This window comes from Sesamum indicum, linkage group LG8 (genome assembly GCF_026168435.1).
Source record: "Sesamum indicum cultivar Baizhima isolate 11 linkage group LG8, ASM2616843v1, whole genome shotgun sequence".
Classification (NCBI taxonomy): domain Eukaryota; kingdom Viridiplantae; phylum Streptophyta; class Magnoliopsida; order Lamiales; family Pedaliaceae; genus Sesamum; species Sesamum indicum.
In genome coordinates this window covers 6,625,931-6,633,720 of record NC_142664.1, presented here as the reverse complement: position 1 = coordinate 6,633,720, position 7,790 = coordinate 6,625,931, and positions in this window count along the sequence as shown.

The window sequence follows — 7,790 nt, the reverse complement described above, 5'->3', positions numbered from 1 at the left end:
GTTGTATGATCAATATAAGACAGAGTATTTTACAGCTTATATTGATTCAAGATCAGGAATTTGCATGGAAAAATATGGGGTTTTCCCTAAAGAAGCAACGAAAATCTTACCCGTTATTGCAGGAAGAGATTTTTCACAAAAAATCCTAATACTCAATAAGGGAATACGAGAAGTCAAGATCGTGATCGGAGGAGCATTCGGATCGCCCTAGTTTAGGGTAAAAACACCTCATATTTAGTTTCATGATACATGTGCTGATATCTTGCAAGGTAACAATTTCATTCAAACATTTGCAAGATATATACAAGATAACCAGAGGAATCTGTTAATCTTTACTACTAACTGTGGTAGTGAGATACATGTGTTGCGAAGAGAAAAGGCATTTAACAGGATAATGCCAATAAATTTTCACAGCAAACCTGGTGATTTTGATGCCAGATTAACTTATCAAAAAATGCAGGATAAGAGAAAATTTGGTAAGGTCCTTTTGTCTTTCAGGCAATAGGGACTCATAGACAGCGATGACTTCTATAAGGAATCCGAGGAGGAGATTGTGAACCTTAAAGAAGCACTACTGGAAATGAAATCGCTAGATATTAGCGAGAAAAGTAGGCTTTCTCTTAAGAATGTCAAGAGGCTTATTCAGAGGCTGAAAACCCTCTGACATGATGGGATAGGAACAAGATCGAAGCTACTCTAAAGCTCAAGGAAGAGTGCAAGTTTGAGTACGTTCAATACAAATCTATCCAGATGAACATGGAAGACAAGAAAGATATGCAGATGATTATCAAAGAACATATCGATCTTGGACTCATCGAATCCGGAATCTCTATCTACAACAGCCTTGGTTTTCTGGTAAGGAACCATGGCGAGATTAAGAGAGGTAAACCCAAGTTGGTAATTAACTACCAAGGCATTAATAAGATATTAGAGTTTGATGGTTATTACATTTCTAGTAGAGAACATTTAAGTGATTGCATTAAAGGGGCAAAAGTGCTTTCTAATTTTGATTTCAAATCTGAGTTTTATCAGATTAAGATGGAGAGTGAATCAAAGAAATTTACTGTATTCTCTACACCACAGGGACAATATATCTGAAATGTGCTTCCAATGGGTTTAGCTAATGCACCCCAGATATTTCAAAGAAAAATGCATAATATTTTTAAAGATTATTTTGAGTTTATGTTTGTCTATATTGGCGACATACTACTTGCATCCAAAAATATGAAAGAACGTATTAAACATCTTAAAATATTTTTCGATGAATGCCATAAAGAAGGTTTAGTACTTTTTGAAAAGAAAGCCACTATAGCTATCAATAAAATTGAATTTCTAGAAATTCTTATTGACGAAACATGGATTGACTTACAGGAGCATATTATGGAGAAAATTCACAATTTTCCAGACATGCTCAAAGATAAGAAGCATTTGTAGAGCTTCTTGGGAGTTGTTAATTTTGCAGGTATCTTCATTAAGGATATTGCAAAATACAGAAAGGATTTCCGACCACTCTTGAAAAAACGGAGAGTTCAATGTGGAAATGGGAAGAAATCCACACAAAAAGGGTTCGTGAGCTGAAATAGATTTGTAGTAACCGGCCAAAACTTGCTATACTACAAGACAAAGATAAATTGGTATACGGACACCAATGATTAGAAATGGGCAGCAGTGTTCATGAAGAAGACAACTATAGGAGAGGAACCTTGTAGATATATAGGAGGGTTGTTCTCAGAACAACAAGCCAAAGTTTGGCACATCAACGAGAAAGAATTCTTTGCGGTTTGAAAGGCTTTTAAAAAATGACCTTTATTTTTACTTGCTAAAAATTTACTTTAAAAGTTGATAATAATAATGTCAAAGCTTTCTTAAAGAATAAATTAGAATAAAAAATAGAGAAAGCTCGTATTATCAGATGGCAAGCTGAATGCCAATATTATTATTATAATATTGTCGTTATAAAATCTAATGAAAACGTTCTTACAGATTACCTGATGAGAGATGGAGGCATCTGAAGCAAACTCCATTATGTTGAGACTCAAGCACCTCTGGGAAAACTTCGAGGAGCTTGACAGAAAGTTCGGACAGCTAGCGGTTAATGCCCATGTTGCCGGACAAATCCAAAGAGCTGATCTAGACACGGTCCAGGTCGTAATAAGGAGTTCCTTATTAGCATCTACATCGCTATGGAACAATCTACAAGAACCAATTCGAAAAGCATCACCTTCGGAGATGACTCACGAGTTGAGGGAGCATGACCCAAAACATGCCTTTAGAGTATAGGGCTCTAGACCTATAGCGTCGGATTCAAGTACCGATTGCACAATACCATCACCAAACTCTTGTGAAACGGCAACAATTGAGTCACAGGAAGCGCAAACTCCTTTGATTCAAGTCAACCCAGCACCTCTGGGGTTAAGGAGGGAGAGATTAGCCTTAGGCCAATGACAGACACTTCTAAGGTTAATATTTTTATATCTTCTTCTGCTTGGAAGGATTACCAGCGAATGTGGAAAAAATAAATTTCCCGCAAAGGAGTAAACCCAGGCAAGACTATTATCGAAACATCCAAAAAATATAATAGGGTCTGGATGTTAGAAGGGTCAAAACCAAAAGATATTTGAGAATGGTATGATTTTGGAGCTCTTGCTTCAGTTTATACTATGTCACCAAGTTTTCCAGAAATCTCAAAACTTCCAAAATGGATTAGTGGGGCGGTTTTTGATTCATGACAAAATAATCCCCACCTAAAGAGAGGTGATGTTCTGGAGATAAAGTTCATAACAGTTGCTCTGGAAATGGCAGGAAAGGGGTCTCATCCAGCATTTCATTTCATGAAATTGCAGAGGCCAGACATAGTGGCTTACAGCAAGATCAAAGCCGCCTCAGGTGAAGCTCCCCTGGTATCGGCCATCACTGAAAATAATATCTCTACTAGAAGAGCTTGGGGATTATGGGTCTGTCTCACGGAGATGGACAAAGTCAAGTATCCGTTCAAAATCTTCTCAAACAAAGTGAATGGATCGTTCTTGTTAAATTGCATGATAGGAAAAAGCACTGAATTTGCAGAAAGCTTATTCGCGAAAAAAAGGATGTTGATCTGGAAAAAAATGCTGCTAGCGATCGAAGCCACAAGAATGAAGACATGCAACATGTTGCATGTTGGGCAATGTCATAACCATTTGAGCCGTTGCTGCGAAAAACAAGAAAAGCCACTATTCGGGACAAAGATTCGGGTAACAAAAAATAAACCCAAACCGGACCAAGATAAGGAAAAGAGAAACAATTTTACCAAAAGAAGTAAAAATTAAATGACGGAAAAAATCGAGAGGATAAGATTGTCACTAAAAAATGACAAAAGCCAACAGTCAACAAAGTAGGAAAGACAACTGAAAGTCACATGGCCGACAAGCCATTATGACCAATAGCTGGAAAGGACGAGGCAATGACGAACGCAGTGACGTCATTTGAAAAAGACAAGATAATGATGGAAGCAATGACATTATCAAAAACCAAGTTGGAGTCCGAATTTGAAGTCCGTAGACGCCTATAAATAAAGATGCAGTGAAGCAGAGGGGGAACATCAGAAAAACTTCACCTACTCTTCAAAGCGTTAGAGTTCTATGTCTTTTTCATTCTTCTGTAGTATTTTAGTTTATGGGGGTTTCCCTAACAAGTCAAGTCTTCTAAACTATGAAAGGCTAAATAGTTGTCTCCTCCAATGGAGGAATAATATCTATGTAATATTCTCTATATTTCTTTAATAAAAGTTAGGTTTATGTTCAGTTTGTTTATCCAAAATTCTATTAAGTGCCTATATTGGAGTCCCTTTTACGCCCTAAGGTAGGAAAAGAAATAGGGGTATGCTGTTTTATTACTGAAGGAGCCAAGTTCCTGCGAACCATCTGTTGCAGTAGTGTGGTTGGAAGAAGTCCATAAAACTGAGAACTTGGAATACTCGAAAATCGAGCGGTCAAAGCAAGGTATGGATTTGTGGGGTCTTAGTTTATTTCGGAAGCATGTTGGGCCATTTTAAAAGCATGAAAATGGATTATCTAGCTATTTCCTTTGAAAGGGTAAAAATATCATAAAATAGGCTGATGGACTAGATTTACGCGAATTTGAAAGATAGAATACTAAAATTGGTATTGCCAAAGTTAGTGTACCAAAATTGAACAGAGACAAAGTTAATGTACTAAAGTTTTCTTTTCCCCCTTCTTAATAAATTATGTAATACAAATAGTATTTACAAGCTCAATATATATGCAAATATAATTTATAAAATAAATTACTAATGTTAAAAATACATGTAAAGATTTGTAAATACGTAATTATATAATTTTATAAAAACTATGTTATATAACTTATAAATTTTTCTTCAATTACATCCACCCATTATTAACACTATGAAAAAATACGAAATTTATAACAGTTTGTTTGGAATGGCTTTTTTAACCATTGTGGAATGGATAATGTTAGTTGATATCATGGAGGAGGCCATGGGTTGTCCGACGAAGATCTATGAAGAAGAGACCTGAAGGACGGAGTCCACGAGGGAGATGAAGAAGTAAAGATGGATTACAAGGCCATAATATGTTAATGTGTTAAATATCTTGTAATAACATATTCCTACTTTTAGACTAACCATATATCCATTGCGGGCTCAGTAGGTCGCATAGGTATTTGGACAACAGGGGCATGCTAGGTTTATGTTTTGCATGCGATGCATTTTAACTAATGCTTTTAATATATTGAATATATTTATCATGCAAAATATTGATTGTGATGAGGTCTCGGTCAAATTATAAATAACTCTCACTTGGTTGGACCAAGTTAAAATATTAGACCCTAAAAATAGAAAGAAACAAAGACTTGTTATTCCATGCCTTCCATCCAAAGTAATGTAGTGAGTAAGTTGATTTCGCCCATACATGGTCTCTCAAATCATGGTGGACTGAAATGAAGTTGCGCTATTAATGTGAGCGAAGAGACTACACTTCTATTTCACTGTCTCATGAGTCGTAGGGGGCGATAGTTTGCACTATGATTTAGTTCATGGGTCGAGTCTAACACCAAGTAATATGATTTGCTTGGACTCCTCAGAATCACGTGAAAATGGTGAGGCAAAATATCTTAGGGATCTCATAAGTCGAGAATGGTATTGGATACCTCCCACGAGGCTATTTGCATGTGAATCGTAAAAGGGGGCATGGAGAATTTCACTTGTGGCCTCAAGCCCACTGAGAAAAAGGTTTTCCCGAAAACTCATTTGAGAGTGATGGGCTTTGTAGAAATAGTAGAAGGGTTAATGACTGAAGTCCAAATCCTTGACTTGAACCTAATATTATGACAATCTACTAATTTTTCTGTTTATTCTAGATGTCTAAGAATCCAATTAATTCTATACTTGAGGCTAATAAATTTGATAGAATAAACTATTCTAATTGGCTGAGTAATCTGAGGATAGTCCGTGATTTTGAGAACCATACTTATGTTCTGGATAAGTCTTTACCTCGAACTTTGGCGGAAGGGTTCTTGCCCAGAAAACGTTTGACGTTTGAAATGTTTACTCAATAGCATGAGGATAGCCAAGAATTACGAAGTACCGTATTGGGCTCGATGGGTAACGAGATCCAAAAACAGTACGAGAGGTATGAAGACTTTTGGTTGATAATGCATCGCATGGAAGAACTTTATGTAGTATCGGACCGGCATATTAGTTATGCAGTGACGAAGGTATTCTTCTGCGTGAGAATGATTGAGGCATCGTGAAAGGCACCGCGAGGTGTGAGTGGATCGGTCCGGGAACACGCAAGCGGAAGTTGTTAAATCGCAATGAACCATAATTCCAAGGGGTGTACCCTTGGAGTTCCCGAGCTTTCGATGTAGTTAATAAAATTAAACGACAATAAAATTAACGGGGCTATTGGTAGAATGAAAAACGAGAGGAACAAAAATTATAAATCAAGAATTACCTTTTCTTGATTTATTTTGAACTTCCTTCGTTGATTTGTTCACCCAAGGCCTCAACGTAGAAATCCTCTAAAGTCGTGTTCACACCACAGTGGAACTTGGAATTCCTCAATTCAATTTGCTAGAAAAGAATTGAGGAGAAGAACACACCAAGTATGCACAAGAGGGGGGTTCGGTCAAGTGGAATGATTAGGGAGGAGAGGAAATTATTTTCTTACTTTGTTATGTATTCATTAGTTATTCCAAATAACTAATATACATATATATACCTTGAATGGATACATTAAAACATGTTTAGGTTCATTTAACCATCCATAAGGTAATAATCCTTTATTCCAAATAAAGGATGACTAAAATGGCATTTTTTGAAAATGATTTTGTTAGTCAATAATTTCTTTTTCCAATCATTTCCACCAACTTAATTAATGGGCTTGGGCCAATTTTAATTAATTAAAATACCAGACCCAATTAATTAAATTTGATTTAGTTGAAGCTCACTTAATTAAGTCCATCATATATTTAATCCAATTAAATATATGAATTCAATAAGCATTTATTAAAAAATAAGTCGAACTTATTAAATAATAAGGGCAAGCCCAATATAAATCAATCCAATTAATTTGTCATTGGGCTTATACATCTAATGGATCCCTCTCATATATAAGTAATCCAATTACTTACAGAATTAATTGTCAATTAATTCCTCGTCCCTTCTTGGTGATTTGCGGGTGCTCTTTAGGTTCACTTTTCAACTAGAGTTGGGCTAGTGTCAAACATTATTATTAATTAATAATTCTTGATCAACTCTTCAAAAAGCCCAACACCATGAGTGGCTGCTAGCAACGGTCCATGACACTATAGACTAGGTGAAAATCCATGTGAAATTTTAGGCTCCTGAATCCATACGGGTACGGTCCTTCTGTTTACCCTCTTACGGTCTTAGTCTAAGGCATAGGAATTGGAGTTGGTTCCAATCTTGGACTAGGCGTCTATGCTTAATACTTGAGATTGCATTACGCTAAATTGCTCGACATAGGATTCTTCTCTTCCTATTCGACCAATGACTGTGGTCACAGCTTTATAGAGCGTAGACGCATCTCCAAGTGCATAGGAGATACCTCTGTCACATTTTGACAGGGGACGGATCCTCTTGTTGAACTCACCGTACTCGCTACATACTTTGAATGCATAAAGCTTAAGATGATCATGTCTGAGACATGATTACCTCTTGCACAAATCTAAGATAGAGTCATCGCATGCACGTGACTGCCGTGATTACTCAAGTTTGAGGACTAGTCCCGTACTATCGGAGTCGGGGACTCAAGTCATACTAACCAAGCCTCCAAGACTTTCATATGACGATCCATGCGAGGCAGTTCAGTCGATTTGACACCTAGTCAATCAACCCATTAAGATCGCCTAGATGTCCCACGTCTATCACCGATTCAACATGACACTCACCAAATAAATGTGACTCTTAATCCAAGTCTCCATAGGACACTTTGATGCCCATTCTCGCAGTACTCGACTTGGAACATTTAAGATCCAACCCTAAATAGTTGGTTTCATGACCACCATCCAATGCGCAGTCCAACTGTTGCACATAGTTGTTTAAAGTGGTTTGTGGGCTTTGTTGTAATGTTTGACATAAACGCAAATGTAAATGTAAATGAGCACAACAAATGCAATGCGAATAGCGTATACTCATTTATTCACCCAATAGTATTACATAAATTGAGTTATTATCATAATAGATTACAAATTGCCAATCCAATTGGCTTTCAGGTCACATATTCTAACACATCGACCGTAGGAGAGCA